The sequence below is a fragment of the Impatiens glandulifera genome, chromosome 1, assembly GCF_907164915.1.
Source record: "Impatiens glandulifera chromosome 1, dImpGla2.1, whole genome shotgun sequence".
Lineage (NCBI taxonomy): Eukaryota > Viridiplantae > Streptophyta > Magnoliopsida > Ericales > Balsaminaceae > Impatiens > Impatiens glandulifera.
Genome location: NC_061862.1, coordinates 49,523,612 through 49,550,959, shown reverse-complemented (window position 1 = coordinate 49,550,959; position 27,348 = coordinate 49,523,612). Strand labels below are relative to the sequence as shown.

General features: G+C 29.7%; 1 pseudogene; it reads left to right on the top strand.

Annotated features, from left to right (window-relative positions):
* The first annotated feature begins 6,023 nt into the window (after window positions 1-6,023).
* Window positions 6,024-14,386, top strand: LOC124920716 (annotated as a pseudogene).
* Window positions 14,387-27,348: the final 12,962 nt, after the last annotated feature.

Genomic DNA, 27,348 nt, shown 5'->3' with positions numbered 1-27,348 from the left:
ATTTTTGAAATATAACATCACAATAATCATAAATCATGCAATGCCATTAAATAATTCTTGATTAATTAATCAAAAGAATTATTAATTAAAATTATTGTTATAAACTATAAAGTCATTAACTAAAATGACATTAACAGATATCAAATTATCCAAAATTAAATATTAAATATCTAATCTTGTCATTAGTCAATAAGAAATAGTAAAATTTACATTGTTAAATATATATGATGATGTCACTTATAGATAAAGACTCCATATTTATAAGATAGAGTGATGATTAAAATAATTTCAATTCCCTTTATAAAATAAAATAGGGGATTGAATTTACATCATAAAAATGCATTTAATAATTAAGTTTTGTTAGAGGTGTTTCATAAAGTTGTTTCCTAGTATTTATCTAAAATTTAAGACTACATGTAGTCAAATTAATTGAAATAAACAAAATAATGTTGGTTAGTTCTATAAAGTGAGATATAAAACTTTTTTCAAATAAAAGAAACAATAAGACTTAAAATTTGTCATTTTTATGCAATATCTCAAAAATATAAAAACACATAATTAAAAAATATTTTGATGGAAAAATAATATTTGATAAAACGTTAGCCCTTTTCAAAATTTTACTAAAAGACTTTTTAAATATAATTTCTTGTTTTATTACGGGGAAGCGTCAGCAATTACATAGTAATTGGCTGAGTTATTTTATGTAATTTTAGAAGGGAAATTATTTATGAAGAAACCAATATTGGTAAAGATGCATACAAGAAAGAATCAATAACAATCAAATTAAATAAGATTTAATTTTGAGAGAAATTCCAAAATAAAAAATTATTCTTATTACATACTCATTTTTTGAATTGGACTTGTCAAAAAAAAATTTCAAGAAGTTAGGAATATTGATATAAAAAGATTAAAATTTTATTCATAAAGATATTGTATAACTAACCCATCGATTTTGTGTTTGGACGCTTAAAAATCAAAAAAACATAATATTGGCGGTTGATTATGATCTGGTATAATTTCATACTTCAATAATCTCAACAACAAATTAAATGATGTGTTTTTCCACTAGCCTACATTCTTGATCATGTGAAGAAGTTTAAGTAAAGAGGAGACTTTGGAATTCAAGAACTTTCATACAAAGGTGGTTTCGAATCATTCAGCAATTTGTAAAATCACTTAGCATCATCAACGAGATGTTCATTGTCATTGTTCACATTATGGTACAAATCAACAATAATATCTTTCATTAGGTGATCATTACAAACGTCAATATATTTGTCGATGGTATTACTCTCGTTATTCTAATATACATTCATCGGTTCGTTTACAAGTTCATCATCTAATTCATCATCCCCACCATCACTAATAACATTCACACTCTCACGTTCAATTCTCCTTTCCCTATGAAAATACCAAAAACCATAATTCTATCTTACGTCAAATACAATTAGATGAGTTCTAACAATACTCCTATTCTCATACACTCAATTTGCACACTTTACACAAGGACATGCAATAGAAGATCTACTCATAGATCTTTCTGTAAAGTCTATGAAATTATCAACCTCATTGATATATTTTGGATCAATCTGACGTATAGTCATCCATGTTTTGTGAGGAATTTATATTGGGACTAGACAAAATATTACTATGTCAAATAAAGTATATCCTTTCAAAATCATTCATATACCTAGGCCAATAATCTAATATAGAATCCAAAAATTTACAATCAATATATCTATTTAACCTACAATCCAATAATCTAACATATCTAATTAACATAAAATCCAATAACCTAACATCATCTAACATACAAATAATTTAACATGTCTAACATACAATCCAATAATCTATCATTATCTAATATATAAATAATAACAAACTAATATATCTAACATACATATAATCTAACATAATCTAGCCTATCTAAAATTACAAATAATCAAACCTAATCTAACATACAAATAATCAAATTTAATCTAACATATCTAACCTATCTAACATAAAAATAATCAAACATAATCTAACATATATATCTAACCTAACGGTCGGAGTAAGGAAAGAAGAAAAGAGAAGATAGACTAACCTGACGACGAACGATCGGAACGAAGAACGGCAGCGACAATAGGAGCGCAAGAATGGCGACAGTATTAGCACAGGAATGACGAACAGCGAAGGGAAGAAAAAAGAATAAAGAAGAATAAAAAAGGCTATCGAGTAAATTAAAAGGGTATTAGTAACGGCTATGTCGTGAGTCGTTACATATGCTCATTTAATGAGTACTAGTAACGGTATTGGAATTTAATCGTTACAGATACTCCTTGAGTATCAGTAACGATATTGATAAAGAGCCGTTATAAATATCCTTAGTTTGGAAAATGAAACGATAGATAGCGTATCTTTAACAGTTTTCCAAAAAACCGTTACTAGTAGGATTCAAGTTTCTGTAACAACATTTCAAAGAGCCTTTATAAATACCTTTAATTCGGAAATAAAACGAAAGACATCGTATTTGTAACGGTTCTTTGGAACATCGTTATAGATACTTTTATACTATTTGTAGCGGCATTCCTTAGACTCGTTACTATACCCTTGTTTTGAAAATTACAGTAGAAAATCTATAAAAGCGTTATTAATTAATTAAAAGAGTTATTAATTAATCAATAAATTATTAATTATTAATTTATATATTAATTAATATTCTATTAATTTATAGTAAAAATACTTACAATGGAGCCCCTTTGCGAAACGAAACTATTAAAGCGACAATCACATTGAACAGTTTCTTGTTGAGTAATGAGAAAACAACACCAGAAGTTCTTACAATACTAAGGAAAATTAGAGACGACATTCAAGGGGAAATTGATTTCAACAAAAAACAAAAGACAATTGAGTCATTTTTCAAGAAACTTTCATAAATCATTCATGTAATATGCTATTTATAAGGAATTATTAATTTATATTATATATGGGGTTTAAAGAATTATAAAAAAATGTATTATCTTATAATTTTAGCGAATTATTAATTTAGCACCCTATCCCCGAGTCGGGACTGGCCAAAAATATTATCTTAAAGAGTTTATTAAATAATCGAGTATTAATTTATCGAGTTTCTACTATAATAAGAAAACCATGGTATTGGTTAGGGATGACAATGAGTACCCGTTTGCCCGATACACGTGGGTACCCGATACCCGACTATATTAATATGAAAGTAAAATATTTTTTTATTAAAACTTAATGTGACTTTTTAAATGCCTATTCATTACAAATGTCATTATAAATACATTATTTAATTTGCTCTTATCAACACTTCACTTCAACTTTAAATTTTTTATATTTCTAAAAAACTATTTCTCTACATTAATCTTCAGTTTCAACTTTCTCACTCATCATCTTTCTAATCAATCTTTAATTTTTTTTTCAAGCTTTAATTTAACACACTTCCAACTTTAAAAAGGCTGTTCATAGTTTTTTAAAAAACTCATAAAAAATTTAAATTATTTTATTCTATTTTTATTCATTATATCAAATCATTAACCAAAATATTAAAATATTCTTTATTTTAAATTATTATTTTTTATTTTATTTATATTTTTCAATACATTTTAAGTATTTTTACTAAAAATAATTACCACTTCCTCAAAATCATCCTTAATCTCATTATTTTTTTAATTGGTGAATTTTTAGTTGTTAACAATATTAGTGGATATTTGTCAAATTATAGATGGTCAATGGACATGGAGGTTATACTAGTTTCTACTTAATAAATATATATATATATATATATGTTATGATTTTGAATTAAAATATTTAGATTTACAATATAAACTAAATCAAGTCAAACAAACCAGTCTAAATTCTCGATGAATAAAATATAAAGAGAGTAAAAATGATTTGTGATGAAATCATGAATTGAAATTTAGTGTTGCATTAATCTGAATACATATTACTCCATGTCTAATTCATTGAGCTTATCTGATTCTTAATTTGCAGCCAAATGTACAAAAGTTAAATAAAAAACAATAAGAATTTTGAACAAATGCCAAAATAATGAACCTCATCTTATGATGTCACTGTGCATCAATTGATATCATGTTTATCTAACTAATTTTAAATAATAATATTATATATATTTTTTTGGAACAAATAAGAAATGAAATATGTAACGTGTGAAAACCGAATAAAACCTCAAGATTAGTTTCCATAAGGACAAATTGTAATTCATTTCTAAACCGTTGTCATGTTTATATGATATGCTTAATTAGTTGAATGTTGTTACTTAGTTGTATACAATATTATATCACAATTTACTTTTTTAAGTTTTATTTATTTATTAACCTATATATTATTCTGGTTGAAAAGGCTGATCAAGTTGCACATTGAGGTACTAATTATTTAAATCACATTACAAATATTGTATCATTCATTTAAGCCAAATAAGATAAATAACTTATTTTTGTATCAAATTAAAAAAAAATCATTAATTTCTATTATTTTGAAATAACCCCATATCTAACTAACAAAAAGCATTTATTAAATGTATTATTCTTTTTAATAAATAATGTGTTGTAATCGTAAATACTCGATAATTACATGTCCATAATATTATTGTTAACACGAGAGTCTGCATAGACCTAATTACACAATATTATTTGCTATTCCTACCTTAAGGAAAAAAAATCACTTTTGTTGGACCCACAAGTCCCTTTTGCTCATTAATTGAAATCTTATTGTCATTGACTTGCGTCAACGGCTGAATTATTGGTCAAGCCCAAGTTGAAATTTGAAGATGCTTTATTCTTTGGGCAATGTACTACTCAGTATGTCTCAATGGTTTGTCTCATTTTTCAATAAACTTTAAAATTTTCTCTCTATTTATAAAAAAATTATTCTTTATATATGATTTTAAAGTGTTTTTAAAAAATGACATTTAATGAAACATACCGTGTAGATTCAACCTCTATTCAACTTAGGATAATAAAGGTTACCTACCAGTTTATTGAATTCAAGTTCTGAATTCAATTTTTCGAACCAAATAAAAAAATATATGAATGTTAATTGATATCTACAGTAATCATTGTCATCCCTACAAATAAAAAATAAAAATAGCTAGTTTGATTTGAGTTTTTTTAATTTTCTATCATTCTAACTATATCACTAATTTTAAGTATACAATACTAAAATATGCTTCCAATTTGTTGGCTGAGTTTTTTTCATAAATATAACTATAAATAAACATAATTTCATTCGCTCTTTAATTAATTACATCATTTATATTCACCCATCAACATTTTATAAATAACCTCAACCCAACAAACTCTTACTTTATTTATTACATTTTTAAAAAATAAAAAATTAATAATTAAACCAATTAAAAATCCAAATAATATTTAGTAAAAATAATAAAAAAAAGAATAGAATTTGTTTAAAGTATATTAACGAGGGGTGATATAAAGAGAGAATTTGAAGAGATGATACCATATAGACAGTGTCTCTATCTCACTCATAAAATGACAGAGATATACACAAAAGTGAAAAATCATTTGTTGATTTTTTTTTTTCTGCAGGTGACGCTGTCTTAATGGATACAGACACTGCATGTATAGCATGGAACTAACCGTTGTAAGAGAGAATTACGTGTCACCACATCACTGTCTGAGAAAAATATAAAAGGTGAGAAGAGAGAAAAGAGAAATAAAATTTATTATTTTTTCAACAAATCAGCTCAAATTCCTTCTCTCAATCCTCTCTAAATTTTAATAGAGTTAATTACATTATTTAAATTATAAACTAAAATAATCCAAAAAAAACTCTCTAATATCTTCCACTTCAAACTATTATGTCCAAAATAAATGTAATTTATTACATATTTGGGTTGCAATTGACTATTGACAGTTCATCCTTTTATTTTATGAAAAGCAACTCACTGTCCCTAAATTAACAAAATTGTTTATGAAAAAACCCTACTTTTATAAATTCTCTTCTCAGTTCTTAGTAATAATTCAGTCCTCATTTCTCTCTGTCTCTCTCCCTCAAAGTAAAAAAAGATGCCGGCCGTCAGCGTTGCTACCGGTCCCGGCAACGGGAAAGAATACCCAGGAAATTTGACCATCTTTGTCACCATCACTTGTATAGTTGCTTCCATGGGCGGTCTCATATTCGGTTACGATATTGGAATTTCAGGTATTATACTTAGCTAACGAATTAAATGATCAATCTTTTTTACTGGGTTTTTGTTGATTCTAATTTGTATCAATTATATATATAGGTGGAGTTACTTCTATGAATCCATTCTTGGAGAAGTTTTTCCCGTCGGTTTACAGGAAACAGAATGAAGACAAGTCTGTGAACCAGTATTGCAAGTTTAACAGCGAGACTTTGACTTTGTTCACGTCTTCTTTGTATTTAGCGGCACTTATATGGCATCTACGGTTACGAGGAAGTTGGGTCGGAAGTTATCTATGTTGGCTGGAGGTGTTCTGTTTTTGATCGGAGCTTTCATAAATGGATTTGCTCAGGCTGTTTGGATGCTTATTTTCGGTCGTATTCTTCTAGGTTTTGGTATCGGATTTGCTAATCAGGTATTTCTTGTAATAATAATAATAATAATAATAAAGTTGTTTTTATTGGGTTTAGACTAATATAAACTAATTCATATTATTTAAATATCAATAAAGTAAATATATTTTGTTTATTAATAAAATCATTTTATATTATTTGTTAATTATGGTTGCCTAAAATAAGAAATGAAACATAGTTTTATAAATTATATACTAACTTACTCTTTTGATATAAATTTTGAAAAAAACATATTTGAAATAAAGTCATGTATAATAATAAATAAATAAAAGACTTTGTATTTTGATTAATAAATTATAAGTTGATTGAAGAAAAAGAGAGTGAAATGAATTTTGGATTATGTTAAAAATATTTTAAAGAATTCAACAAAGACCTATAATATTTAAATATTTAAATATTTTCTATTTTCTTTTTAAAAAATTATTTAAATATTAATAATTTTTAGTCTTTTCTTCGTACCTCAAAGATAAAATAGAATTTCTCTCATTACTAACTTTAATTAGTCCAAATTTTTTTGTATTTGTACAATTGTTTGTTGATCTAATTTAATTAGACAATTTTTTATTTAGTTTAAATGGATTCTTTTCAAAAAAACAATTGACTATAAAACTGTACATTCATATGTTTCTTGGTTTCATGAATATTTACTCTTTTTTTGGTATGAAAATTGTATATGTATAGTCGGTGCCATTGTATCTTTCGGAGATGGCACCATATAGATACCGAGGAGCACTCAACATAGGATTTCAGCTCTCCATCACAATCGGTATTCTCGTTGCCAACATCCTCAACTACTTCTTTTCGAAAATGAAGAACGGCGAAGGCTGGCGTTATAGTCTCGGCGGTGCCATGGTACCCGCCATCATTATCACGGTCGGATCTCTCCTCCTTACCGAAACTCCCAACTCAATGATCGAGCGTGGCAAGCACGACGAGGCCAGGGACAAGTTACGTCGAATAAGAGGTGTTGATGATGTGAATGAGGTGTTGGAATTAAGCTAATTCCATTAATGAATGGAAATAAGATTGTAAATAAATAAAATCAAATAAAATTCTCACAAATTCAAACGTGAATTAACGGTGAATTTAATCCAAATTATAATTAAATATTAATTATTTAATTAATATTTAATGCCTAATTAGAAAATTAAAGCATAATGTTAGGATAAACATTTAGCTTTAATTGGCCTATTGGCTAACATTGACTCTTCAATTAGCTAGCATTAGCATTGAATGTCTAACATTGCATTTCTGCAAATCAACATATAGGCTGATGTTAATTAATTATGGATTAATTAACAAATGAATGAGCAATATTTATTGCTAATAAACGTTTGGATGGTTTTATTTACAGGTTTAATTCTCAGCAATATATACCCATTCATTATTCATTTTACAAATACTTCATCCTTCATCTTTCTCACTCTAGAATTCCAAAAGTCTTCTTCTTGTTTTGTGAGTGTTCTTCTAGTTCTTCGCTCGATATTTTCCGTTGAAACTCGGTAATAGTTCAGGTACTTTATCAAGCTCGTTGTGTAGTGATTCCGGTGCTGAATCACTACTAGATTCGTTGTACCCTGGGAGACAGCCATCTGTGACAAGCTCTAGCACACGGGGAGACGGTGGAACTGTTTTAAGGGAAATGTGTTTAACACATGCCTCGAATCAACCATCAAATACGGTGATATTGTTCTTCGTATATCTTATTTTATTTTTATTTATTTGTAACATCGTATGTATATATATTTTTCTGTTATTTCAAGACATTATTTCTAACAATCTTAAAACAGTTTCATGTGCTAAGTTATTTAGTAGCTTTTGCCGTTGAAAATCTTTGTCTTTGATGTTTCAGAAATATGAGTCACGATGTTGCAAAAGAGATGATGACTCATTTCGACAAGTTGAAATTATTCATCTTAATAATAAGAAGAATCGACTAATAAAGATAAGTCTTTATTATACACGTATAATGTTAATTATTAATATTTTTTCTTGTATTATTAAAAGCTTAATTTTATAAGCTGATATATGTTTGACATATAAATTTTCTCAAGAAAAAATTGTATATTCAATATACAAATGTTATCTTGAAAATAATTTAGAAAACAATGATTTGTTTTCTTTTTCATTAAAAGTTTGAGAGTTACTAGAATTATTATTATTAATAAATGAAAAGGTAACTGAAATGTTAACTTATAATTTTCAAAATAAAATAAATTTTGTGGTTATATTTAATAGTAATTAAATTAATTATAATTGAAACATATGGTTTCAGTTTTAAAATAATTAATTATAATATATATATATATATATATATACATTCTTAAATTAATTAAGCGTGATATTTAATAAGAATGTGATATGTTGATTATTAACGAAATATAGTCTATTTATATTTGTACATATAAATTGTCTTATATATTTACTGTTTAATTATGATACTAAGTTATCAATTTTGTTTGACAGAGTTTAAGTCAAAAATATGAGAAAAATAAGTTTCTTTGAAGAGAAGACAAAAGGTCGTAAACAGTAATACAATAATAAAAGGGAGCATTGGCACAATGGTTCAAAGTTCAGATGCAAGGGTGTGAGGATGCGAAAGGTCCCGTGTGAGGATGCGAAAGGTCCCTAGTTCGAATCTCATTTAGCTAATGATTTGATGAGAACCATTCAAATTTCTTTTATAGAAATTATTCATTCAAACCCATTTAGCTAATGATTTCTTTAATGGAACCATTCAATTTTCTTGTATAGAAATCTGATGAGAACCATTCAAATTTCTTTTATAGAAATTATTAGATGAATGGAGCCAATGATTTCTTTCATAAGAAATGTGTTATAAAATGACACTAGTCATTTATTGAAACTATTCCAATTTCTTGTGTAGAAATTATGAGATGAATGGATAGTCAATAATTTCTTTATAGAAATTAGACTAGTTAAAATGACTTTAGTCATTGATGTTGAAACCATTCGAATTTCTTGTGTAGAAATTATGAGATGAATGGGTAGCCAATAATTTCTTGGTAGAAATCAGACTTTTAAAATGACTCTATATGTTGGAGATGAATGAGGTCGATAATGATTTCTTATTAAAAAAAAACATGGTTTGTCTAAATGACATTAATTATGAATGTTGAAATCATTATAATTTCTTATGTAGAAATTATGAAATTAATTGAGTATAGAAATTTTAATTTCTTAAAATTAAATAAGTTGTTTGTGTTAGAACTTATTCTAATCATGTATTGAAAGAGACAATTATGTAAGTCGAAATATTTTCGCAAGAATTATCTCGGTGAGAATGATCCACCTAGATTTGTCACGTGGATTATCGTTCATAACACGATAATATAATTACTTCGATTAAGACATGAGGTACATTTGTAGTTATGTTTTATTTGATTATATTGCTAAGTAATTATTTATATATATCATGCATATTAGCTAATAATATGATGATTCATGTTCTTTCATAGTAAGTATGATTATCTAGAAATTTTTATATATATATATATATATATATATATATAAATTAAGATTTATTTTCTATCTATTTTTATTTTAATAGATAATTTTGAAATTTGTCACATGTGTTTTTTGATTTACAAAGATTTGTTATAGAATATTAAAGGTCACCTAATTAATTAAGAAATGAATAATTGATGACATGAATATTTATTTATATAATTAGTTAGTTTTATATTTGATTAAAGATAAATGATCAACATTCTAATTAAGTGTAATAATTAATATTTTAATTATTTATCATGTATTTTTAATGATAAATGAAGTTGTATATATATTTATTTAATAATATATATATGACATATTATTTATCTGATTACGTTTCTATGTTATTGACTATATATATTATAGTTGTTTTGTCATTGTGGTGACTAAAATGAAAGAAGCAATAATATATAATATCATATATATATCTGGATATATTAATTTTGGTTTAATATAATATATTTGATATACATTGTTCAATTGCATCATTAAGACTTACTTAATTTGATAATCTTGAAATCAAATAATTACAAGGAAAGTCTTGTTTGATTTGAGAATAATGTGGCAAACGTGCCGATATTGCGGTATGCAAACGTGCAACCGAAAATAAATGTTTAAGCGGCTTCGGCCAAAGATGCTTGAAACATTATGATTTCTTTTGTAGAAATCATGTGATATGGTGAATATTTATTTGATTAAATATTATAATTTCTTTTATAGAAATTAAGTGTTGAAATAAATATTTTAATTGATTAAATATTTTAATTTCTTATGTAGAGATTATGTAAAGAATGATTTATATATGAATAAACATTCTAATCTTTTGTATAAAAATTATATTTTATTCAATTAAATATTTATGAATATAGTTATCTTATCCATTGTATGATAAGTATAACAAAAGAAATCTGTAAAAGAAAAGTTTGACAATTTCTTGATTAAAAAATCATTGATTTAAATTATACAAATGTGTGTGATTTAAAAAGGATATCAACACGAATGTGGGGGAAAATATTTTTATTGATTATAACACAAAAATAATTGTGTATATTATGATAAATGTAAAAATAATTTGTTGTTAGAGAAATATGTTCTCTATAAAAGATAAAGTTGCGCAACTTTATAAAAAGAAATAAAATAACAAGAAAACGTCTTGTTTATATTTGCTGAGTTGGTTTTCAAATCGATATTTTAGATTTGAGGATTTTGAAATCAAGAAACGTGTTATATTTTGACATTATTTTCATAAAATTTTGAAGAACCAATGTCTTCAAAAGGATTTTATGAAATAAATGAAAAAGAAAGTTTATAAAGTCTTGATATGACTTATAACAAATTTTATAATAATGATATGAAAATTTGATCATACTTTTATTAAAAAGTGGATGTGACAATTATATATATCATGAAGACAATGAAAATTATTTCATTACGTGTCTTTTATATGATATTTTTATTGTTGAAAATTACGATAAAAATGATTAAATCCATAAAGGATATGAATTGCACTAAACGAAATATCATGTTATTATCAAATGATATATTGATATTATTAAATGAAAGACTTTACGTCTTTAAGTGAATATGTTTACACTTAGAAATGCAATCTACGTATGGAAATCTTCTAAGAAATTTATGATGGATAGATTAAACGGTATAATCTATATTTTTGACTTATGTTGAAAAATAAAATATTTTTATGTAAAATATATAATTGTTTACACGAAGGCAGAATAGTTCAAAGACATTTTGTCTACTAGTTAGCCAAGTAACAATATTTTCATAAAAAATTAAATGATAAGCATGTACGAATGACTATGCTTCTTATTAGAAGATGTTCTAAGGTTAACTAAGAATGTACCAACATAAATTTCTAATTATTGTGATAGTAATTAGAAATTGGACAAGCTTAGAGTCAATGACAAGTCTAGACACACACGTCTTAGACGTAATGTCATTAGACTATACTCTCTAATGGAGTTATCAAATTTGACTATGTAAGTCAAAGATAACATTGTGGATCCACTAATCAGATTATTGAATAGAGAGATAGTTTGGAGTCTTTTGAGACATTAGCCTACTATAAGTTGGTATGAAGGAAAACCCAACCTATGCAGACTAGAGATCCCAAGAACTAGGTTCAATGAGACAACCTAATTGTACTGACTTGGAAAGTTATTGTTGAGGATTAATCCTATAATGAAACAATATATATTTTGACGAGGATAAGCATATCGCTTTTAATCATTCTTTGTGAACAAAGAGATCACCTATGTGAGGGAGAAGTGGGGCCGCTTTGAAGGAATTGCACGACTCAATTCTAGACCCTCTCACAGAAACAGGCGCGTGTTCCATGGCCAAAACGGACACAACCATGAGAGCTTGACATGTATCAGGGAGAATTCTATGTGAAAGTGTGTAATCGTTTACACAAAAAGCAGAATAGTTCAAGGACATCGAGTCTACTAATCAGCTAGTAAAGTTATATGCTTTCACAAGGGAAGGTTCAAAGGGTTACACCTACCTATCCTATGTAGAATTCAACTGTTGAACCTTTCACCGGGTTAATCTTTCAATTTCCATTAATGTGGGGATTGTTGAAATTAAGCTAATTCCATTAATGAATGGAAATAAGATTGTAAATAAATAAAATCAAATAAAATTCACACAAATTCAAACGTGAATTAACGGTGAATTTAATCCAAATTATAATTAAATATTAATTGTTTAATTAATATTTAATGTCTAATTAGAAAATTAAAGCATAATGTTAGGATAAACATTTAGCTTTAATTGGCCTATTGGCTAACGTATGGACTCTTCAATTAGCTAGCATTAGAATTGAATGTCTAACATTGCATTTCTGCAAATCAACGTATAGGCTGATGTTAATTAATTATGGATTAATTAACAAATGAATGAGCAATATTTATTGCTAATAAACGTTTGGATGGTTTTATTTACAGGTTTAATTCTCAGCAATATATACCCATTCATTATTCATTTTACAAATACTTTATCCTTCATCTTTCTCACTCTACAATTCCAAAAGTCTTCTTCTTGTTTTGTGAGTGTTCTTCGAGTTCTTCGCTCGATATTTTCCGTTGAAACCCGGTGATAGTTCAGGTACGTTATCAAGCTCGTTGTGTAGTGATTCCGGTGCTGAATCACTACTAGATTCGTTGTACCCTGGGAGACAGCCATCTGTGACAAGCTCTAGCACACGGGGAGACGGTGGAATTGTTTTAAGGGAAATATGTTTAACACATGCCTCGAATCAACCATCAAATACGGTGATATTGTTCTTCGTATATCTTATTTTATTTTTATTTATTTGTAACATCGTATGTATATATATTTTTCTGTTATTTCAAGACATTATTTCTAACATGAGAAACTAAGGGATCTGGTGGCTGCTAGCGAGCAGTCGAGATAAGTGGAGCATCCGTGGAGGAATTTGTTGCAACGCAAGTATAGACCTCAATTGACAATGGCCATTCTCATCCCGTTTTTTCAACAACTAACAGGAATTAATGTCATCATGTTCTATGCCCCGGTTCTTTTCAAGACTATCGGGTTTGGGAGTGAAGCCTCCCTCATGTCGGCCGTCATTACTGGCGTGGTGAATGTCGGGGCTACCTTGGTTTCCATTTACGGTGTTGATAAGTGGGGTAGAAGATCTTTGTTCCTAGAAGGTGGCATTCAAATGTTGATTTGTCAAGTAAGTAAATTTTGCACTTAAAGTTTATTAGAGTTGCTTAATTTTACCACCAAACTTACTATTTTTGAGTTTATTTCGCCTTAGATTGTAATTGCGGCATGTATTGGTGCCAAATTTGGGGTGAATGGGACTCCGGGAGAACTACCCAAGTGGTATGCCATAGTTGTGGTTTTCTTTATTTGTCTTTATGTCTCGGTTTTTGCTTGGTCATGGGGTCCATTGGGATGGTTGGTGCCGAGTGAGATCTTTCCGTTGGAGATCTGATCAGCTGCCCAAAGTATTAATGTGTTGGTTAACATGATTTTCACATTCGCGGTTGCTCAAGTCTTTCTAAACATGTTGTGTCACCTCAAGTTTGGGGTGTTCATCTTCTTTGCATTTTGGGTTGTAGTCATGACCATTTTTATCTACTTCTTCTTACCCGAAACCAAGAACATTCCGATTAAGGAAATGGTGGTTGTGTGGAAGGAACATTGGTTTTGGTCGAGATTCATCTCCGAAGTCGATTACGCTAATGGAAGAGCTGTCAAGATTGGCGACAAGGCTGCTAGTTTCGTTAAATATGTTTAAGTCACGATAAACATTATCATTATTGTTATAGTTTGTCATTATAATTACTTACCATAAGAAGTTTCTAAGGACCTAACAAGCTCTTCAATAGTGAGCGTTGATAGATCCATGGATTCCTCTATTGCGCACACGATATTTTCGAAACTATTTGTCAATGACCTTAGAATCTTTTCAACAACTCGATTTGATGAAAGACTCTCACCATTCCAATTTAGTTTGTTCACCACGGTCTCCACCCGAGTAATGAACTCAGATATACTTTCAAACTCTTTCATCCTCATGCTTTCTAGATCGCCCCTTAGGGTTTGAAGCCGTACTTGCTTCACCCGTTCGTCTCTTTTGTTTGTTATTTCGAGTATATCCATGCCACTTTGAAAGATTTCTCGTCAGCTATCTTCTTAAAACCAGATTCGTCGACAGATCTGTATAGTAGATACAAAACCGCCCTATCTTTAGGTCGAACGACATTCAACGCGTTCAACTAGGCATTTGAATACCCATCTGTGTTCTCCGGTTACTCATACTCAGTCTCAACCACATCCCAATTATCTTGGGAGTCGAAAAGGGTCTTCATCTGCACCTTCCAGTTGTCATAGTTGACGCCTTTTGTCAACTTGGGTAGCGGGATGCCATTGGTTAGACCTGCTATTTTTCTCAAGTGTTTACACTCAACACACACACCTCACAAAGATTTCGATCGCTCTTTTTTCTCACTCAGCCATCGCACACCGCGACCTTCTCTTTTGAGACTAACAGGTTTTCTCACGCTCACCTCACACATAATAGCTCTAATACCAATTTGTTGGTAACAAGATGGCAAAATATATTTTTCTTATTCATCTCAAATGGATTATTACAACTCTTTATAAGAAAGAATAGACTTTTTATATGCTTGACTCTTCAAATGACAAAGTAATTATCGTGAATATTAAATAGCTCCCACCCAAATCTCTTGATTATCCCACTCACCCCTAATTATTGCTCTAAGAATATCAAACATAAAAAACCAAAAACCTTATTAATTTAAGTTTATTCAACATCCTTGCCTTAGCATTTCCAAGCTTTCAATGTCAAGTCCCCTAATCAATTAACATACATGATTGAAAGGAATTGAAATGAAAAGGGTAAAATTAATATATAATTATAGCTAGTTTACCATTCAAAGGAGATGACAACATCAATATCAGAAACAAGCTTCTCCATTCCACTCAAAATCTCCTCCACCACTATTCCTTCCTTGAACATAGCCACCCCCAAATGCTTGAAAAGATGATCAGCCATGGCCACCCATAAATATTATACGAGCTTCTAATAAAACTAGCTCTCCAAGTTAAGGCATGGAGGATCAATGAATGAATTTATATGGGCTAGATATATTAATATCTGTTCACATGTGAAAAATAGTCTTTGGTACCATTTATGAAAGTCAGTCAATCTCAACTTTATTGGGACAACATCTACTGCCTAATATTGATGCAAATGTCCGGCTGCATGCATGCTTATTTCTGTACTATACTACCTAATTATTGAGACCCACTACCTTTGACCTTTTGTGACAGTCCAACCATCACCCATATTATGTTCTTTTGCTTTTATTCTTCATTAATTAATAATTTCTCGCAATTCATACTTAAAATATCATAAGCTGAAATGGAAGTCATTAGAATAAAGTTTGTGTTAAATTCTTAAATTCAAAAAACTAATTAATGATTTCCCACTACAATATATTTGATTACGCTGAGATTATTTGAAAAATCTCAACTGAAAACGATAGGAAAATAATTAATTCCCCTTTGAAAAAGATTGATAAACACCAAACAAGGATGGCATAGAGTTTGAAGAAATTTATTTTCGGATGTCAAAGTGAAAGGCGCTTCTGGATAATGAACAACTCCTTCATCATTTATAGGATGTAACCATGATTTTATGCCTAAGAGTTGTAAGTCTTTACGGGGTTTTAGGACCATCCTTAGTCTTCTCTTTCACATTCATTATTGTTCCCAACACGCTATCACAAATATTTTTCTCAATATGCATCACATCCAAATTATGTCTCAATAATAGGGATTTCCAATAAGGCAAACGGAAGAAAATGCTAAGTTTGTTCCAATTGTCTCCCCGCGTTTCATGATATATCTTGGTTTTCTTGCTCAGATCCGTACTAAGAATTATGTCTTCTAGGTCTCGTGCTTTCTTGTAACTTTCTTGCCCCGTTAATAATCTAGGGGGCTCTCTATAATCAGTTCGACCATCAAAAGACTCTTTATCCCTTCTGTATTTGTGCTTTGGTGGAAGGAATCGTCTATGACCCAAGTAACATTATTTGGAACCATGAACCAATCGAAGAGATACTGTGTCGTTGTTACAACAAGGACAAGCGAATTTACCTTTCGTACTCCAGCCTGATAAATTCGCGTAGGCGGGAAAGTCGTTAATGGTCCACAACAACGCCGCTCGCATGTTAAAGTATTGCGAGGTGTGTGCATCAAACGTTTTCACACCAGTTTGCCACTGTTCATGCAACTCTTCGATCAATGGCTGGAGAAATATGTCAATTGCATCTCCCGGACTCTTTGGACCCGGAATTAACATAGATAAAATAAAATTGCTAGAATCCATGCAAGTAGTGGGTGACACATTATAAGGAACGAGAATAATTGGCCAAACACTGTATGATTTTTTCTCATTTGCAAATGGTTGAAATCCATCGCTTGATAAACCCAGTCTTACGTTTCGAGATTCCGACGCAAAATCTTTATAATTTTCATCAAACGTTTTCCAAGTTAAGGAATCAGCGGGATGTCTCAACGTATCACTATCAACTCTTCCTTCTTTATGCCATCTCATCATTGGAGCCGTTTTTTAGGACATGTATAGTCTTTGCAGTCTTGGTATTAAAGGGAAATATCTCAACACCTTTTTTGGAATGAATTTTCCATTTTGCTTCTCTCGAACTGTACCACTTGTTTGGTCGACTTTCCATCTTGAAAGACCGCAAACTCTGCAAGAATCTTCATTTTTGTCGTCCTTCCAAAATAGCATACAGTTGTTCTTACATGCGTCTATCTTGTCATATTTAAGCCTGATATTAGTAATGAATTTTTTACTTTCGTAGTATGAGTTTGGCAATTGAGCGTCAATCGGTAATATGTAGTCTTTAAGAAGACGCAGCAACATATCGAATGAAGAATTTGTCCATTGACATACATTTTTTATGTGTAGTAGTTTCAGTAGTGCTGATGATTTTGTTATTCGAGCACCTTCATACAATGGCTGTTTGCAATCATCAAGCAATTTATAAAATCTATGCGCATCTTCGACTGGTTCATCGTTGTTCGGGACATCATTAACGTTGGGGAACATATCGTTTATAAATTCGTGCATATAACGTTCATCATTGACCTCTTCATTAACTGTATTATTCATCTACGGTCTCGCATCGTTGAATTCCGGCATGGCATCCTCCGAGTGATCATCGTCATCATCATCATCATCATCATCGAAGTATTCGGCATTTTCATCGACATCGTCATTAACCACTTGAGTAGTACGTCTCTTTTCTCCATGAAAATACTAATACTCATAATGAACATTTATTCCATAAATGATGAGGTGAGTCTTCACTTCGTCTATTTCCATAAACGGCGTGTTCAAGCATTTCACGCAGGGACATTTCACGGTTTGTTGGGATGTATTCCTAATTGCATACTCGAGGAATTTGTCAGCACCTTTCTCGTAATTTGGATGATCTCGACGTAAGGTTATCCAGCTTTTATCGGGTACTTCCATATTTCTAATAAAATGGAAAACAACCGTGATTATTATTTACTTAAATTTGTCTAAATTAATTAGGATTACATAATCGTAACATAATCTCTACCTAATCTATCATTATCCAACCAAATTTCAACATAATCTAACATTATCCAAGCCAAATTCCACCTAAACAAACAATATTTCATTCATATACATTTCAAACATAATCTAACATTATTTCATTCATATACATTTCAACAATATCTAACATTATCCAAGCCAAATTCTACCTAAACAAACATTAATATTTTATTCATATACATTTAAAACCTAATCTAACATTATCCAAACCAAATTCCACCTAAACAAACAATATTTCATCATAAACATTTCAAACCTAATCTAACCAATCTGGCACGGCAGTCTTCAATATGGCCTAATTCAAATAACCAATCATCATTAATCTAACCAATTTTTTAAATTAATCAAACCTAGTCAAACACTATTTCAATCATACATAATTCAAATAACTCAATTCATACCTAAAATCCAATATAATACAAACAATGCAATTCTAACCTAAAATCTAATTTATTCATACATAAACCAAATCTAACATAATCAAATCTAATTCAAACAATTCAATTCATACCTAAAATCCAATATAATCCTAACAACATAAAAATCCTTAAAAACTGACCTTTTTTAGCAGTTGCGGCGACGACGGTGGAGAGGCGCGGCAACGGTGGAGGAGGCAGCTGAAGGTGGAATAACCTCGGCGATCTTCAAGAGACGGACGGTCCTAATCCAAAATCAGAAAAAATCAAACCATATTATCTAACTTAAATTTAACATAAATCCAACAAAGTTCAAACTAAATCATATACCAAACAAAATATAATCTAACAAACCTAATCTAACAAATCAATATAAAAAACAAAATCTAACCAAAATATTGAACATATAACCTAAATCTAACATTAATCAAACAATTTCAAACCAAATCTAATAACCAAAATCAAATCTAATCCAAACAATTCAATTCTAACATAATCTCAATAACCATCAATCAAACCAAATAACCTAACCTAAACCAAACTCAATATAAACCAATTTTTAACATTAATCAAACCTAATAACCAAACCTAAATCAAAATCAATAACCATCAATCAAACCAAATAATCAAACCTAAATCAAACTCAATATAAACCAATTTTTAACATTAATCAAACCTAATAACCAAACCTAAATCAAAATCAATAACCATCAATCAAACCAAATAACCAAACCTAAACCAGACTCAATATAAACCAATTTTTAACATTAATCAAACCTAATAACCAAACCTAAATCAAAATCAATAACCATCAATCAAACCAAATAACCAAACCTAAATCAAACTCAATATAAACCAATTTTTAACATTAATCAAACCTAATAACCAAACCTAAATAAAAATCAATAACCATCAATCAAACCAAATAACCAAACCTAAATCAAACTCAATATAAACCAATTTTTAACATTAATCAAACCTAATAACCAAACCTAAATCAAAATCAATAACCATCAATCAAACCTAATAACCAAACCTAAATCAAATTCAATAACGATCAATCAGACTAAATAACCAAAATATAACCTAAAATAAAAAAAAACTAACCTAAAATCAAACAAATAAACTAACCTTGAAATGAATTGGATGTCGGCGGCAGCAGGAGGCGGCGGAAGTGGGGCTAGAGCGGCGGCAAAGCAAGTAGACGGCGGCGTTGTTTGATCAGAAGAGGAATCGTCGTCGTCGTCTTCTGATCGAAGGAGGAAGGCGGCGTCGTCTGATCGAAGGAGGAAGGCGTCGTCGTCGTCTGATTGAGGGAGGAAGGCGGCGTCGTCGTCGTCTGATCGAGGGAGGAAGGAAGCGGCGGCGGCGAAGTCGTTTGATCGCTGGAAGAAGGAGGCGCGAGAGAGACAATCGGTGAGAGAGAGTGAATCGGGGAAAAGAAGAAGTGAAAGGGTTTTTTTAATAAGTTCAATTCCGAAATTTTAATTAAAACTTTTGGTTTGTCTTAATTATTTAATTCCGAAGGTTTTCATAAACCTTTCGGTTTTGGTCATTTCATTAATTCCGAGAGTTATATGATTAACTCTCGGTTTTATTTTCATATTTCCGAGAGATTTATATATATCTCTCGGTCTTGATAATTTAAATTCCGAGAGATGTGTCTAAATCTCTCGGTTTTAACATATGTACAATTGAATTTAAATAGATATTACCGAGAGATATATGTATATCTCTCGGTTTTGATCACTATTTCCGAAAGTAATTTAATTATCTTTCGGTTTTACAACGTGACAAATTGTTATATTAATTGGTTTCTCACTTTCTAATAACCTTGAACAACATTAATTTAACACATTTGATATCCTTAAAACATTTCCCAATCCATATGATCAAACATTAAACACATTCATAAGATAATCAAACATAAACATTCATATACACTTCTCTATATAATCAAACACTATTATAAACATTTTAACATAAAACACAATATTAATTTTTAAAATATAACCCACACTTGATTATATTAGTTAAGAGTCTATATTGGAAAGAAAAAATACGTTAATTTACAAAATTGAGAAGTGAAAATTCCGAAAGTTATATAATTAACTTTCGGAAATAGCTATCAAAACCGAAAGTTTTATACAAAACTCTCGGTCTTGAGAAGTGTAAAACCCGAAAGTTTATATAAAACTTTCGGTTTTGATAGCTATTTCCGAAAGTTAATTATATAACTTTCGGAATTATGACTTTACAAATTGTTAAATTCTTTGGTTTTTCACCTTCTAATGACCTTTAACAACATTAATTTAACACATTTTATATCCTTAAAATATTGCACAATCCATATGATCAAACATTACACACATTCATAAGATAATCAAACATAAACATTCAAATACACTTCTCTATAATAATCAAACACAATCATAAACATTTTAACATTAAACACAATATTAATTTTTAAAATACAACACACAATTGATTATATTAGTTAGGAGTTAAGACTAGTTGGTTAAAAACAAAATAATTTAACAAATTAGGAAGTGGTAAAACCGAAAGTTATATGAAAACTCTCGAAAATTAAATAATCAAAACCGAGAGTTTTCAAATAAACCTTCAGTTTTTACCCTTCCCAACACTTAGAGAATTTTCTATTTTTTTTAAATAAGGGTCAAAACTGAAGGTTTTCAAATAAACCTTCGGTTTTTACCCTTCCCAACACTTAGAGAATTTTCTGTTTTTTTAATATGGGTCAAAACCGAAGGCTTTCAGATAAATCTTTGGTTTATACCCTTCCCAACACTTAGAGAATTTTCTGTTTTTTTTAAACAAGGATCAAAACCGAAGGTTTTCAAATAAACATTCGGTTCTTACCCTTCCCAACACTTAGAGAATTTTCTGTTTTTTTTAAACAAGGGTCAAAACTGAAGGTTTTCAAATAAACCTTTGGTTCGTACCCTTCCCAACACTTAGAGAATTTTCTGTTTTTTTAATCAAGGGTCAAAACCGAAGGTTTTCAAATAACCCTTCGGTTTTTACCTTTCCCCATACTTAGAAGTTTTTCAGATTTTTTTAAACATGGGTCAAAACTGAAGGTTTTCAAATAACCCTTCATTTTTACCCTTCCCCATACATAGAAATTTTTCAGATTTTTTTAAACATGGGTCAAAACGGAAGATTTATTTGAAAACCTTCAGTTTTGACCATGATGTTTTTTCTTTTAAAAAAAGTCAAAAGCGAACCAAAGGATAATAATAAACCAAAAGTATTAAATAAAGGAAAAGAATTCATAAACAATATATTAAAAACAAAACCAAAGGATAATAATAATAATAATTCATAATTATGATAAACAAAACACAACAAAATGTCATCATTCGTACGGAACACATAATACATAATTAATCAAACAAATATAATCTAGAAATTATTAGATGGGGGAGGAGGGGGTTGTTGAGTCTGCCTCCTCAAGAGTTCAATTTGGTGTTCGAGATTCTCCAATTTTTGCGCCATTTCAGCCCTGTCCGCTTTAATTTCAGTAAGCATTTGGCCTCTTTCCGCATCCCTCAATCGGATTTGCTCCATTTCCAGCGTCATTTTTCTCACCTCTTCCTCATGTGCCGTAGTTTTTGATTGTGCTAGCAAATTCTGGTATGACCGGGATAGTTTATCTGGTGTACGCCGAATACTATGCCATGACTCACCCATCTTAAATGAATTTCATATATATATATATCAAACACAATAACAAAAATATATCATTCATTTAACAAAATCTAACAAAATCATATATATATAACAAAATAACATAAATCTAATCTAAACAATAACAAATCTAAATCAAACTACCAAACAAATAATCTTAACTGGCATAAATCTAGATAATATAAACTAAATGATAACAAATCTAAATATAATAATTAACAAAAACAAAAAAAACACCAATAAATCACGACAAAGAAGAACACAAACAAAAAACAAATAAAAACTAACCTGGAACGGAGAAGAAGAGGAGCGTCGGAGGCGGCTGCGTCGGGAGGGAGAGAAAGGAGAGAGGCGAATGAAAAAGAGAAGGGTTAGGGTTTGTATTTATAAAGGTATTTACTGAAGGTTTTTCAATAAACCTTCTGTTTTTAGATTAATCAAAACCGAAGGTTTATTGAAAAACCTTCGGTAATAAGAATCACGGGATTTAATTTTTTTGTCTTCTTTTGGATGAGTCAAAACCGAAGGTTTATAGGATAAATCTTCGCAATTAACAATTTCAGGAAAAGGTAAAACCGAAAGTTCTATAAAAAACCTTCGCAATTAAACATTCTCCAACTTAGAATATTTTTTTATTTTTTTGGGAGGTGTTAAAACCGAAGGTTCTATGAATAACCTTCGCAACTAAAAATTTCTGGAAATGTAAAACTGAAGGTTTTTTGAAAAACCTTCGCAATTTACCCACCTCCAACACTTAGAATTATTTTTGGTTTTTTGGGAAGGTCAAAACCGAAAGTTCTTTATAGAACTTTCGGTACTAATTAGTAAAACCGAAGGTTTTACACCCCTCTCAGAATTTATTTTTATTAACGAAAGTTTCGTTCCTCTCGGGATCATTTAGGAGAGTTTTATAAAACCTTCGGTAAAAACCGTCGGTAAAGGTCGATTTTTTTACCAGTGTAGCATGACACCCCATAGTTATGATCCAGCACTTAAACTCAAAGCGCTTTCAGATGGAATCGAACAGACTGATTTTCATACCGCTTAAACTTAAAGCGCTTTTAGATAGAATCGAACAGACTAATTTTTATAATAGTGATATAGACAGAGACACTGTACCATCACTTCACGTGTGGGGACTGAAATTTTCAAGTATGATTGCTAGTAATCGATGAATATAGGACCATTTCCACATTAATTTAAAGTATAACATAAAAACTTCTAAGTGGTTTTAGTTTTACCTTTTCAAAAAAAGTTGAACAATAATAACTTATGTGGATAGTGCTCTTAAATGACGTGATAATAAAACGTCATTTTCTATTGAACGTTAACTTTTCTTTTGGTAAATGATCAATTGACATCTAACTACACTAGTAAAGTTTATTAGATATAATTTTGTCGATAACATGCTTATAAATGCAAATGGACCAGTTGTGCTACTTGGACCGAGTCATTGAGTACAAGGTACACTGAAATATCCCAAGGGGTTTCTCAATTTTGGGATGCTGGGACAACATTAAAATGTACAAGAAAATTGAGTTTGGACAGGGTATAGCAATTGCATGCATACGCATTCCAATAATAGAAGAATATGATCAACCTTTGAATGATCTACTTGAGTAGATCCGTCAATTTGGGTTAGGCCCGTTGAGTTGGCCCTCCCCGCCAAACAATTTAGACGGGTTGAGTTAATATATTAGCAACCCATTTGGAAGTGGGTCTACACGGGCCAGCCCGCTCGGGTCGTGGGCCTAGGCGGGTCGGATTTGTGTTGGCCTGTGGGTTGCCAAAACAAAATCTAATTTGATTTATACAGTAATAGTCATATGCTGCATAGTCCTTGTTTTTTTCTCCCCGAGCATCACTGCAACAGTCAATACTCAATACTTCGCCCATCGACCGTCGGCTTCTTATTTGTTCCGTCTTTTTTCTCTTCGTTCTCGTCTTCAAGGGTTCGTGGATTCAAACTTGGTTCCAGACTACAGAAGTCAATACTCAGCCTAGATGAAGCATGTAAATCATGATGGTGCTTTTATTTCTAGAAATAATGTTATTTCTGATATTAACCGATTCTATATGAGGGAGAAAGAGAAACTTAAGCATATTTTCGCTACCATTAAAAACAGAGTTTGTTTAACTTCAGATTTGTGGACAACATGTACTAGTGAAGGGTATATTTGTTTGACTTCCCATTTTGTTGACAGTGATTGGAAATTGAACAGCAAGATACTTAAACTTTTTTCATATGCCTCCTCCACACTCAAGAGTTGAATTAGCTGCTAAATTATTTTCTAGTGTTTTTTTACTTGTACTCTCTAATTAGTTTATATTTTCTTATTATAACTATTTAAATTAATGTAGGAAATGATGGCATATGAGAGCCAGACAATTACAAGTGCTGGTTAATGTCAATTGAATCTCTATTTGGAGGAGCCAAAACTTGAATTTGTATATTATCAAGATTTGGATGTTTTGGAGTATTGGAAGAATCAAAAGAATCGATACCCAATCCTTTCACTTATGAAATGTGATGTTTTGGCTATTCCTATAACTACTATTGCATCAGAATCAGTTTTTTCCATTGGTGCTCGAGTGCTTACCAAGTATAGAAGTAGTTTCTTACTGAAAATGTGCGATCTCTTATTTGTACTAGCAATTGGTTATATGGATATGATATCGGTAATTTTATTTACAAATTTTTAATTATTTTCTTGAATTATTTGTGACTTGTAACTTCATATATTAGTTTATTTTAATTTGAATTTTTAACTACCTTCATTTTTGTGTATTTCATATGTAGATAAAAATCAAGAAGGCAACGTAATAGTTACATCAATATTGTCCAAGCAATCATCAAATGTTCTAGAGGATGCTGATGCAGACATTGAAGAAAAAGGCGATGAAGGAGAATGATTTGACATGGATTATATCTTGATTGATGATATTTAAAGAAGGTTGACTTTACTGAAATTTATATTTTATGAATTTTTCAAATTTTAGTTATTTTGTTGAACTATTTGGTCAATTAATGTGTAACGATAGACAAGATTCTTGTTTGGTGTATTATGACTATTTGATCATGTTCTTGAACTCTTGTTTTCTATAACTATTAATGATTTTTATTTATTTTTATTTGTAGTGAGACAACCCGCTGACTGGCATGTCTAACTCGCAACCCACTTTGGGTTGGGTTGAGGACAAAATTTGTTAATTCTAGCTATACACATGTTTTTAAAAAATTGGAAATTATTCACCAAAACACGTATTTCACCCCCACAATAAAAAAGTTGTAGAGAGAAAACACAGACATTTAACCAAAATAATTAGATGTTTGTTGAATAATTTGAATTTACCAATAAAATTTGGTCATTATCACTTCTCACTTCATTATTTTTATTAAATAGATTACCAGCAAAAGTGTTAAATTGGAAAACTCCATATTTAATATTGAACAAGTGTGAAGTTAATTATAAAATTCTCAAAGTTTTTGAATGTTTATGTTATATGATTAAGAATAATCTTCAAAAAAGAGAAACTTAAACCTACACAAATCAAATGCATATTTGTAGGATATCCTTTAAATAAAAAATGATACATATATTATATCAAATTGATTCAAATAAAATAATGACATCAATGGATGTGACATTTTATGAAAATAATTTTCATTCAATGAGAAAATAAATGAAAAGATCGAAAGTCCTCGAAAAAATGATAATATATCATCATCTTGAGACGAAGATAATGAAGAGTTTGCATAATGATTTAGTGACTGAGTTACAAATTAATAAAAATTGAAATATGATCTTTGTCTATATATTAGACTTAATAATCAAAACAATTACATTCCTACTCATATAAGTAGATGACATGTTAATGACAGAAACCAAAATTTTAATTAATTCAAATTTTTCTATAAAAGATCTCAAAATTGCAAAAAAATAATTGTCTCAAAATCGAACATGATGCTGATGATATTCATGTATGATGTAACCAAAATAATATTAATATGGATACTTATAAGATACACCGATTCTAAATCTAAATCGAAGATCTTTGAATTGCAAAATTCATGCTTGGTCTTAAAATTGAACATAATACCGATGGTATTAATGTAATCAAAGGAAATATTATTATGGATGCTTGTAAGATTCATTGATCCAAACTCAAAATAAAAGACCTTGGAATTAAAAAAAATTATTGGTCTCGAAATTACAAATGATACTGATAGTATTTATCGATAATGTTAGCCTAATGAATAGTAAATCTACTAATATACCCATGGTTATGGGTATCAAATTACATAAAATAAAATTTGCATATTATGAACCTATGCTTAGGATATTAAAATGTATAAAACAAATTGTATAAATCTAATTATAACACATTGAGGGGTATCAAACTCCATACAAAAATGTTGATATCTATTTATGAATTCATTGAAAAATATTAAACTGTATGGAAAAATTGTAGAATTTAATTATGAACCCATTGAGGGGTATCAAACTGCATACAAAAATTGCAAAAATATAATCATGAACCCATTGAGAGTATCAAACTGCATGAAAATTTATAGAAATCTGTTAATGAACAGAGTAAGTCGAGGAGACATATTAAAATATGGTTATATCTAAATTAGAGCGAGCATAATATTTCATATGATGTTGTATAACAATAATCTTAATTAACAAATGAATCATCTATAACTTATTGGAAAGTTGCACTCTATATTGTGAGGTATTTAAAACATATTTTCAAAAGTCTAGATTGTTTAATTTTTCGAGAATATGAGATAAGAGTTTTTTCTCCAAGATATTCATCTGAAAGGGGAGTATTGAGATACGTATTTATCATATTTTATATATTGTGAGAAGCATCTATAACTGATCAATCTCAAGATTGATCAATTATTTCTTAGATAGAAGTTGATGTCGAACA